Source organism: Hyla sarda, unplaced genomic scaffold (genome assembly GCF_029499605.1).
Source record: "Hyla sarda isolate aHylSar1 unplaced genomic scaffold, aHylSar1.hap1 scaffold_825, whole genome shotgun sequence".
In the NCBI taxonomy this organism is placed as follows: domain Eukaryota; kingdom Metazoa; phylum Chordata; class Amphibia; order Anura; family Hylidae; genus Hyla; species Hyla sarda.
The window spans coordinates 32,501-44,449 of record NW_026610852.1 but is presented as its reverse complement, the minus strand read 5'-3'; the positions used below and the strand labels follow the sequence as shown (position 1 = coordinate 44,449).

Sequence of the window (11,949 nt, the reverse complement as noted above, 5' to 3'; positions counted from 1 at the left end):
AGTACGGGGAAAAATAAAAAAGTTATAGGGGTCAGAAGATGACATTTTTAAATGTATACATTTTCCTGCATGTAGTTATGATTTTTTCCAGAAGTATGACAAAATCAAACTTATATAAGTAGGGTATCATTTTAACCATATGGATCTACAGAATAATGATAAGGTGTCATTTTTACCGAAATATGCACTGCGTAGAAACGGAAGCCCCCAAAAGTTACAAAATGGCGTTTTTTCTTCGATTTTGTTGCACAATGATTTTTTTTCCATTTCGCCGTGAATTTTTGGGTAAAATGACTAATGTCACTGCAAAGTAGAATTGGTGACACAAAAAATAAGCCATAATATGGATTTTTAGGTGGAAAATTGAAAGGGTTATGATTTTTAAAAGGTAAGGAGGAAAAAAGGAAAGTGCAAAAACTGAAAAACCCTGAGTCCTTAAGGGGTTAAGACCACTGGAGTCTGGAGGAGGCGCTGTTAAAGAGGTTATCAAGACAGCTGAAAAAGTAAGAACTTACCATGCTTCCCAGTTGCTCACTTCAGGTTTGGTCTCATCCTGATACCTTCTGGTATGAAAATGGAGGACCGAGATGGGGGAGCAGGTGGCATGTTCAGTCGTCACATGCAGGCAAAATCAGTGGCAGCAAATGTATGCAACATTGTGTGTACATTGGCTACCACATGGAGGCCTGGTCTCGCCCGCATGTGGTGACCATAGCACATTACCTGACCCCTTATTTCAGCCTCCCCCTTTATTCCAGGTGAGAATGTATCGGGATGAGATGAGAGCTAACTGGAAAAGAGCCACTGAAGGAAGCGTGAAGTTTATGCCATTTTAGCTCCTCTGATAACCCCTTTAACATATAGAGGAAAATGAGGCGCCTTTTACATCAGGAGGATTCATTTGCCTCATAAGGGGTAGGAGTAGACCCCTTTTAAGATCAAAGACTGGAAGGCAAGACTCCCTTAAGACCATTGGAGTCTGGAGGAGGCACTGTTAAAGAGGTTATCAAGACAGCTGAAAACGTATGACGTTCCTTCGCTTACCAGCAGCTCACTTCTGATTTGGTCTCGACTCGTCCTGATTCCTTCCGGTATGAAAATGGAGGGCCGAGATGGGGGAGAAGGTAGCTTGTAGTCACATGCAAGCGAAATCAGTGGCAGCAAACAAATGCAACATCGTGTGCACATTGGCTACCACATGGAGGCCTGGTTTCGCCCCCACATGTGGTGATCACAACACATTACCTGACCCCTTATTTCAGCCACCCCCTTTATTCCAGGTGAGGAGATATCAGGATGAGATGAGAGCTATTTGGAAAAGAGCCACTGGAGGGAGGGAAAAAGTTATGCATTTTTAGCTCCTCTGATAGCACCTTTAACATATAGAGGCAAATGAGGCGCCCTTAACATCAGGAGGAGACCCCCTTTAAGATCAAATAATGGAGAACAGGACTCCCTTAAGACCAGTAGAGTCTAGAGGAGGCGCTGTTTAAAGAGGTTATCAAGACAGCTGAAAAGGTATGACCTTACCTCACTTCCCAGCAGATCACTTTTGGTTTGGTCTCGACTCGTCCTGATACCTCCACGGTAGCTTTACTGAGGGTAGAGAGGTGATATAGTATATGCAGTACAGACAATTTCCCAAATAGGTGACCAGTTACACAGAGGGACCTCGCAGGCTTCCTGGGAATTGCATAGATACACTTTAGTGCAGGCCATGGTGACTATATAGAAGACTTGACTGACTTGACAATTGACAAGAAGATGACTTTGAGCTTACTTGAGCTGACTTGTGGCTGCAGGCTTTAGGCTTGAGGCCTCAAATGCTCTGGACACACTCTGAGGCAACTGCACTGGACCTCAGCAGAAGCAAGAATGCAGGAGGAGAGCGATTGTAGCTCCACCCCTGCTTTTATTGGAGTGTCTTGCAAAGAGCCCATAGGTCACTAGAGGGGTCACCTGGTCACTAGTGCCTCCTGGGTATCAAGCACATGGTCACGCTAGTTAAAGAAACATTACACTTTTAACATATAACATGTGTACATAGGGGTTAAAACTGCAGGGGGCCCTGGGTACATAAAGGGACTCTTGGTAACCATGCAACTGCTGTAGTAACATGTCAAATGACAATATACATAGCTCTTTCGGATTGGGCTGCCAGAGGCTATCTACCCAATGCATTGGCTACTGGGGTCTCTTGGTTGGACACACTTCCCCCAGAGCTCTATGCATTGTTAGACAACATTAGACATTTGTTACCTTATTTTACCTTCTGGCCAGTAAAATATCCTGGGCACGTGGACACAAGAAAATATTAGACATTAAGCATTATAAACATTTTGTGGACTAGTACTATAGTAAATGCTACAGCCCTAATGTGATATTAAACATATGTGCATGACTTAACGTGGTGTCAGTGGACTATGTGTAGCACAGGACTTTATGTGGTATTTTAATCTTTATACCTAGCTGGAACTTGGCCTTGAGTGGACTGTTGAGGACCTACACAGCACCTACCCTTGGGATTAAGGAATGCCTACTTCTTCGGGAGCTCTTGACTCGATTGGAATTGCAACAGGCTCTCCCTCGTCGAATTCTGGAGTAGGTAGCGGTTCGGGACTGGCAGGACTTGGACTTGTTGGCAGAGACATTGGTGAGACAGGTGATCGGGAGATTGGGGTATAGACTGGTGACAGGACTGGGACTGGTGTGGCGACTAAGGTTGGTTGAACCGGTCCAGGGTTTGGCGAGATACAGAAGACCGAAGGTTGACTTTGGGAGAACATAGGGACATTCATGGATGGGTGGATTTCCTTGCCCGGCACATACTCCCTCGCAGGTCTGACAGCTGGTGGAGAAGGTGCTGGGAGCAGGAATAGGTCTTCCTTGAGACACAGCTTGATTCTGTTACGATGGACAATTTGCGGCTCATACCCAAGTTTTTGTACCTCGTACATGTCAGAGTCTGGATAGGGTACAGACATCACTGTGTATGGTTCTGTCTCCCAGATAGAGTCCAGTTTATGAGTTCTCGGGAACTTCCGCAGCCAGATTTTGTCATCTAGCTGGAGGGGTTTGGCGGAGGCATGACAGTTATAATCTTGCTGTTGTCTTCGTTAAGCCTCGCCCATCTTTTTGCCAACAATCTCTTTTGCTTCTTGGATCCTTCTTTGATCCTGGGGAGTTATTGAATGGGGCTTGAAGCCCAAATGCCCATGCCATTCCCTCATCGGGTAGAAAGGGGTGTAGCCGGTAGAACAATGGACCGTGTTGTTATAAATCTCCAACAATTCGGGCAACAATTGGGGCCACTCTTCATGCTTGGATACAGATGCAGCTCGCAACATGTTGATGAAGACTTGATTGATGTGCTCACAGAGCCCTTTCCCTTGAGAGTGGTAAGCTGTAGTCCAAAGTTTCTTACAGGCGTGGAACTGACACAGCTCCTCAAAGAGTTGGGCCTCGAAGGCCCTTCCACGGTCTGTTAGGACAGACTCCGGACACCCAAGGGTTTGCACCCAATTGGAGTACAACATCTGGGCCGCTGTCTTGGCTGTGAGGTCTTTAACGGGTACCATGACAACCCATTTGGAGTAGTGATCCACCATGGTGAGAGCATAAGTGTGCCCAGACTGGGTAGGAGACAACTTGACATGGTCTAGCGCGACCAACGGATTAGGCCTTTCACTCTGGATTGAATGGAGGGGTGCTCTTGCGCCCTTGCACATATTCTTGGTGACATTGCAGAGTGCACACTCACTGCACCATTTCTCAATGTCGCTCCACATTCCAATCCAGTAGCCTCGGTCTTGTGGACTCCAAAGTGTCCCGACTGATCATGACATGTGTTGCGGACCATCGCCGCATCTCTTCGAGGAACCAGAATCTGATGAAGTCGAGCATCAGAGACCGGATCCAAAGAATTTCTGTAGCTGGGTTGTCGCCGGTGAGGATTCTGTGTTGGATCATGGACGCATGTACGAAGTCTGTAGGGTGTTTACTAAAAGCCTTGTGGTACCTTTTGGCGACGTTGACGACTCCCTTGACTTGATCCCTTGGGGTGGTATTGTCTCCTACTTGGAGTTGCGCCCACCAGGGCTCAGGAGAACTCATACAGGATCCTTCAACCACTTGGGCCGCATGCTTTTGAGCCACCTTGTGTTCTGTTAGGATGACCCTTGACTCTATGAGATACAGCTGGGCGACTGGGGTGTATTTAGGTAGCACAGTAGTAGAATCAGACAGATTGACTAACCGTACTGGGGCCCATTGGTAACTGTAACAAGGCTTCTCGCAGCTCCAACAAGGATGATCGAGGATGATCTTCCAGTTGCATTGGCTCCAGCAGGGCTTGATAGTCCTTGTTTCTTACTCCAGGACTTGCACGGCACCAGGTGATGGTCTCTATGTTGGGTTGCAAGGTCACCGACCTGATGTCTTGTACTCGCCCTCTGCAGATTTCACCTTGCTTGTTGGAAAACTTCTCTGCCTGTAGAACTTTCAAGTGGTGTTGCACAGCCCATTGGCCTGAAAGGGACATGTAGGGGAGAGAGGTACGGCATCTACTATTTCAACAAAACAGTTTTTCATAATGTTCATCTCCATTATAAATTCAGCAGACCCCTTATCTGCCACATTATTTACAATCACTCCCTGCCCAATAAGTACACGCTTTCCCAACTGAATAGTTGGCTCCCAGTATTCATGTCTGGGTATTGGTTGTCTTACCTGCCACTACTCTAAAGTCAACATCATCAGGCTCACACAATAAACTAGCATCCCAATGCTGATAGAATTTTTTTTTAGGTGTGGTAGACACTTGTGACCCTGTATCTATCAGCGCCTCCAACTGTACACCCTCTACAATAATTTTTACATAGGGGCAGGAGGCAACATAAAGTGCGAGTCCTAACTTAGGCATTCAGGTTTGGACCTGGTGACTGTTTTCCTGAGGGCCGGTCCGCGACCTCAGGAGAAATCTGTTTAAATCCCTGCATCTTCCAATGTCCTGACTTATTGCAGTAAGTACAAAAGGGCCTATGAGTCCCCGAGGGCCTATTGGATGGAGAGTTGAAATTGCAGGGGGCAGGGACAGGTTTCCTATGTGGGGGCTGTTCATAGTCAGGTGGGGCGGCCCGAATGGCAAGCTCCTTCACCGCCTTAGTCAACTGTTCAATGTCCTGCTTAACACTTTGTAGGTCAAAGGCTGTGGTGACTGGCAAAGCAGATGATACTGGGGCGGGGGCCCATGATGGTGGTATTGGCCCAACTACCGGCCCTTGTGGCTCTTGGACAGGAGTACAAACTTCCTCAAAGTCAGTCCCGGACTCAATCACTTGAATAGTCAGTCTCTTAAAAGCAGGGCAGGACAAATGAGGGTTTTTGACTGCTAACATTCTCAACTGGGCTTTGTCCCACTTATTATGAGCCCCATCGATAAATCTGTCCATTAACACCTTGTTGCCCTGCTGGGGATTTATACCATCTAGTTTTTGGATAGTCTCTAGGGCCTGGGTTCTCAACCTGGGGTACGCGTACCCTTAGGGGTACGCCAGGGGCTGTCGGGGTACGTGAAAGCGCTGACAAATACCGGCCATGCATTGGCCAGTATTTGTCAGCGCATAGCCTGTAAGTGAGCTGCGTGGTTGCCGGAGAGACGTGTGGCCTCCCCTGATGTTGCGCGGAGTTGCCGTACAGCGCAGGGGGACGTCAGTGCGGCCCCGCCGAACATCCCGTGAAGGAGCAGGTAACGGGACCGCAGGACGCCAGGTAAACAACTGTATTGGACGGAGGGGGGACTGTATGGGACGGAGCACAAGGCATTAAGATGGAAGGGGAGAGGGATAATGGCGGAGGGGGGATGGGGAGTAATAAAGCACAAGGCTTTAAAATGTAATGCCTTGTGCTTTATTACTCCCTCCCCCCCCCCTCCGCCATTATCCCTCTCCCCTTCCATCTTAATCCCCTTGCACTATTCCCCCTCCCTCTGATCCCCTTTTGCCATATCGGATAATAATGGCACAAGGGGATTAAGGTGGAGGGGGGAAAATGGCAAAAGGGGATCAGAGAGAGGTGGGAATAATGACACAAGGGGATTAAGATGGAGGGGGGGTTGATTATCCCCCCTCCATCTTAATCCCCTTGTGTTATTATTCCTCCTCCATCTTTATCCCCTTGTGCCAATATTCCCCCCTCCCTCTGATCCCCTTTTGCCATTTTTCCCCCCTCCAACTTAATCCCCTTGTGCTATTATTATCTGATATGGCAAAAGGGGGGAATAATGGTACAGTGGGATTAAGAAGGAGGGGGGAATAATTGCACAAGGGGATTAATATGCAAGGGGGAATAATGGCACAAGGGGATTAAAAGGGAGGGGGGAATAATGGCACAAGGGGATTAAGATGGAGGGGGGAATAATGGCACAAGGCGATTAATTCCATCTTAATCCCCTTGTGCTATTATTCCCCCCTCCATTTGAATCCCCTTTTGCCATTATTCCCCCCTACATCTTAATCCCCTTTTGCCATATTGGATAATAATGGCACAAGGGGATTAAGATGGAGGGGGGATGCATTAGTATAAAGGTAAGAACACTCCTTTTGTCCGCGGGTACCCCTCGCGCATGAGGGGGTACCCGCGGACATAAGTTCAGGACTTGGGGGTACGGTCGCCGAAAAGGTTGAGAACCACTGGTCTAGGACTTTATTTTGTTCCTGTTTATGTTTTGTTTTTACCTGCAACCTGTGGAAATAAAGCTGGCAAGGAGCCAGACTTGTATGAGGAACTGTGGTCTGCTGTGTTATTGTGAGGAACGTGTCCCTTTGAAAGTGACCAGGACGATCCGAGAGCTAATCCCTGAGACGGTTCGTCACATTTTGGTGGAGGATGCGGGCACACGTTGATAAGGACATAACGTTGACAAGGGCAACCAACAGGCGAGTTGGAGAGGAGCCGTTGCTAGGAGCAACCCCCTCAAGATTGCAAGTTGGAGGAGCCCAGCAGAGGAGTTCAAGCACAGGATGGTGTCTGCGGAGGAGCGTTGCTAGGGGAAACTGATCGAGATTAAAAAAAAATTCTGAAAAAAGGACATCGGCAGTTCGTTGCTGGGGGCAACCGACGTGAATGTGGTCCCCACCTCTTTGTGTACATAGCGATGTTTTACAGGCACTGCAGTTACCTGGGTTTGTGACCACGATCCAGGCTCTCTACATCGCGATGCACTCTCGGCCCGCCGCCGCAACAAGACTGGGCAAATCCTATTACATGACCAGACGCCTGGCAACGCGTCGCTGGTTACCGGGGCCCTGCAGTGGGCTCCGAGCCCTGTTTCTTCAGTGCTGCAGAATCGAGAGGCGGGACCCCCGAACATCATGCCTGGTGCTTAATCATGCTAGGTATATATACATATATATTGAATGTCTCCGTTTTACACATATATGTTTTAATTTGATATTGGGCGTACATAGAGTGTATGTGGTGCTTGCAGTCACGGCTTTAATACTGTGCATTTTAGCTGCATTCATACCGTGCATTGGTACTGGGCTTTCTTCCATTACATTGAAGTTTTGCATAAAAAATTTTCATGCAATCATCATATTTCCTGTGCATTTAATCTCAACGTCTACAATGGGCATTCATACCGAGCATTTATTCATGCCGCTAATACTACACTTCATTTAGAATCACCACCGGGGAGAGAAAAAAAAAACGCACGCTCCTAGCATTGTATACTGCACCCACAGTTTTCTTAGCATTGTAGTCTGCACGCAGGCTCCTAGCATTGTATACTGCACGCACGGTTTTCTTAGCATTGCAGTCAGCACGCACTCTCCTAGCATTGTGGACTGCGCACACGGATGTAGCATTGTATTCTGCACGTCCGCATAAAGCATGGTATATTGCACGCCCGATCTTAGCATTGCATGCTGCACGCACACTTTCAGCACCGTACACTGTACGCACACTCCTAGCATTATACACTGCATTTACGCTCCTAGCATCACATACTGCATGCATGCTCTTGGCATTGTATACGGCACGCACTTAGCATTACGCTGCACGCATGTGTTTCCACACCGAGACCATGGCACGCACACTCATAGCTTTATACTGCACGCAGGGTCATAATAATCGCACTGCATGCACGCTCAAACGCTTTCACTACACGCACGCTCCACACATACACTTATAACGTTCATGCTGTAAGTACGCCCACAGCTTACCTTGCACATACACTCATAGTATTTATACTGCATATACGCTTACAGGAACACTGTTTACAGATCATGAACGTTATATTCATGCGCTCACGACATTTACATGGTTAACTTACTCATAATATTCATTCGATCATGGCACTCATACTATTCATACGCTCTTGGTTTTACATTGATTATACTTGTGTACATTTATACTGTTCACACAGGTAGGGCATCTTCACCGTTGTTACATTCTGGCGTTACTGTGGTAATTATCACACTGTTCATACACTAGTAGTTGGTTACTGCACACATGCTTGTATTATTACATTGAAATTCATTAATGATGGTTTCGCCCTTGTAGTGATACGGTATACATGCTGGTAGTAGGTTTGCTGCACACACGGTTTTGTGCCATTCATACTGTACACACGCTAGTGGTTGGTACTGTAGTAGTTACACAATACAGGTGATAGTAGTTGTCATAAGATATATATACTTGTAGTTGGTATACGGGACGTACGCTTGCATCATTTATACTGTACATAGGTCAGGGGTTGTTACCATAGTCATTGGCATAATAAACTTACGGCCGTACTATTTTACGCTTGTAAGTTTACAACGGTACTCACGCTCATATCATTAGGGCGACAGATTCGTTTGCTGTTATACTGTTCGTATGCTTGTGCAAGTTTACACTGTACATGTGTTTGCGCTTTTTACACAAACATGCACTCTTAGCTATAATTTCATTTGAGCTTTATACTATGCTCACAACTTCACACTGTCTTCAAGCTCACAGCTTGATACTATGCATACTACATACATTCCTAGTTTCACACACACGGTACAGAGGTTTGTAACTTTATACAGTATTTTCATAAACAATCTCACTGTACACTCGGTTTTCTTACACTCAACGGAAAAGCTATACATCATGAGATGCTACACGTACAAGTACTGTAAATTGTCACAACGTTGTGACAATTTACAGTACTTGTACGTGTAGCATCTCATGATGTATAGCTTTTCCGTTAAGTAGCAATTACGGCACAGTATATACATTCTGAAAATGGTCATAGTGTAAATGCATAGCATTTCGCTCCAGTCATACTGCATAGGCTTGGAGCATTCATACGACATTCACTAGGTCCAGCATTAATGTGATAAATGATCATCGTTTCATGCATGTCGCTTATAGTTTCATTTGGTGCATGGCATTCTTGGCGAACATTGGGATACATATGATCACAGCTTCCAAGTTCTGCTCGTATCATCTGTCCGATTTGTTTGCTCATGCCACTCATAGGTACTTCATGCTTATCGACCTACAGGTCATGACTGTCACGGTGCATACACGATAGCTTTCTTATTGTTATCATTTGGTACATAACTACATTGCTTTAGTCCAGGTTTGCATAAGATTTAATGATTCATCATGAGCTGCACCAGCTTTTGGTTATTTCATATTATGCAGTTATGCAGTCACAAAAAGCTTGTACATGGTTCTTGGGGTCTTAGCTCACTCATCACTCATAAGTCCATGACTAGTCACTGTGCATGGACAAGTATACATCAACATCAGCACGATCATCTTGACAGTTTCATAACATCCATAAGTTTAACAGCATCATTACACGACTATAGTCTCCACCTCACACATGTGTCAGACATTTCGAATCAGGCACATGTACAGTGGTCCCTCAACATACGATGGTAATTCGTTCCAAATGACCCATCGTTTGTCGAATCCATCGTATGTTGAGGTATCCGTGCAATGTAAAGTATAGGAAACTGTACTCACCTGTCCCCGCAACTCCGGACCAGGTCCTCACCGCTCCCGATGCTGTCCAAGGGGCTCCCGATGCTGTCCCGCTGCTCCGGTGTCTTCTTCGCGATCCTCCGGCTTCTTCCGCATCTTCTCCAGGGTCCGGGCCTCGCTTTCTGGAGCCGTTATTACGATGCTGCGCCGGCGCGGCGTGCGTAGTGACGTAATAACGACACCGGAAAGCGAGGCCCGGACCCTGGAGAAGATGCAGAAGACGCCGGAGGATCGGGAAGTGGACCCGGAGCAGCGGGAATAGGTAGGCGAACCTGCCCGGGATGCTTAAACTGCTATCCGACAGCAGCTTAAGCATTTTGCGCTGTCGGATAGCAGTTGATGCGATGGCCCCGACATATAAAAGCATCGTATGTCGATGCTGACATCGACACGCGATGGCCTCTGAGAGGCCATCGTATGTCGATTTGATCATATGTCGGGGCCATCGCAGCTCGGGGGGGTTACTGTATAGGGTGATATATACGTCGACTAGGTTCAGCAGAAGTTTCGGCATTCACCACTAATGCAGCAGAGTTGAACATTTTACCAGCAATACCAATCATTAGACATAATGGTAATGTCAGACATAATGGCAATAGGGCGGGTTTATCGTAATGGGACACCACTCATGAGGCTAGTGGAGTTAGGAATGGGGCATTGGGATTGATTTAGTTTCAGGTAAGGTAGTCGGATATTGTTGATCTTCAGGCAATAAGGCGGTTACCGCCAAGGTCGATCGGGTGTCGATGGTTGTGCCTATTTAGCTAACAGTTTCTATTTTGCCACTCATTAGCAGGAATATGATGGGATTCATTGGGCCGACAGGTCATAGTGTTTCACTCTTGCAATGAGGTTAGGCCGCATGCTACAAGCAGATATCGGTTTGGGTTTAGCCTGACCCTGTTCAAGTGCCGAACTCTGGTTTCGGTGTAGAGGAGGCATGACTGTCACAACTCTTCAGTTTCCAGGCATCGATCCCTGTGCCAGTCAGTTTGCTTCACCTATTTTCTGTCTCAATGTCGGGACTATATCTTGGATTTGTGCTAAGGTAGGGGCATTGGTCATGATTACAACATTTGATTCCCTACCAGATTGACTTTTGCCCTCTAAAGGTGCGACCTCCGTTGCGGTCATTGGACACACTCCAGACCGATATGTTAAAAGTTTATAATGTGTACATTACAAGTAAATATATATCATGGTTATCACAAGCAGGAATGTGTAAGCCCTGATCACAAGTGTAAAGCCTAATTAGGCTGTATTTGTGATATGGGCGGTAACATCTCCAACCCCCCTACACATCAAGGTGGCACATAAGGGGTTGTGGGCGGGGGCAGGGATATATATATAGCCCCTGCCCCCTATCAGGTGGCGTTCGTGACATTTTGAGGACCCCTCCCAACCCTCCCTCTCTTTTTTCCATCTTTTCATTTCTTCATTTCATACATTACAGGGCATGCCCTCTAAAGGTGTGGCCTCTGTCGCGGTCATTGGGGACACTCCAGACCGATATGTTAAAGGTTATAATGTGTACATTACAAGTAAATATATATCATGGTTATCACGAGCACGAATGTGTAAGCCCTGATCACAAATAATAATTAAGCCGGAGAGCGGCTGACACTTACCGTGGTCCAGAGACTTACAGCGCAGCGCAGCGCAGCATCCATCTTTAGGCGGCGGCAGCAGGCAGCAGACATGAGTATAACGGCTAGGATACTTCACCGGCAATCTTTCCTCTGGAACACACTGCCGTTAACGGAGACCAGGACCCCGCACTGGAACCTCCTAAAAGCCAGGATCCCGCACTGGCTATAGTCCTGCCATGCCGCCGACAGACCGTGGCAGGACAGAGCCAGGACCCCGCACTGGCATATACTCACGGACATAGATGCAGCCAAGACCCTGCAGGGCTGTACAAAATCTTGA

The 11,949-nt window shown here is 46.9% G+C and overlaps 1 long non-coding RNA gene across 1 annotated transcript; it reads right to left on the bottom strand.

The window, feature by feature from the left end:
• Nucleotides 1-10,454: 10,454 nt before the first annotated feature.
• LOC130347223 (uncharacterized) lies at nucleotides 10,455-11,131 on the bottom strand. Its single transcript, XR_008885192.1, has 2 exons — nucleotides 10,589-11,131; nucleotides 10,455-10,540 (listed from the first exon to the last, which is right to left on the bottom strand). It is a non-coding gene; the product is annotated as an uncharacterized LOC130347223 (long non-coding RNA).
• Between the last annotated feature and the right edge of the window lie 818 nt (nucleotides 11,132-11,949).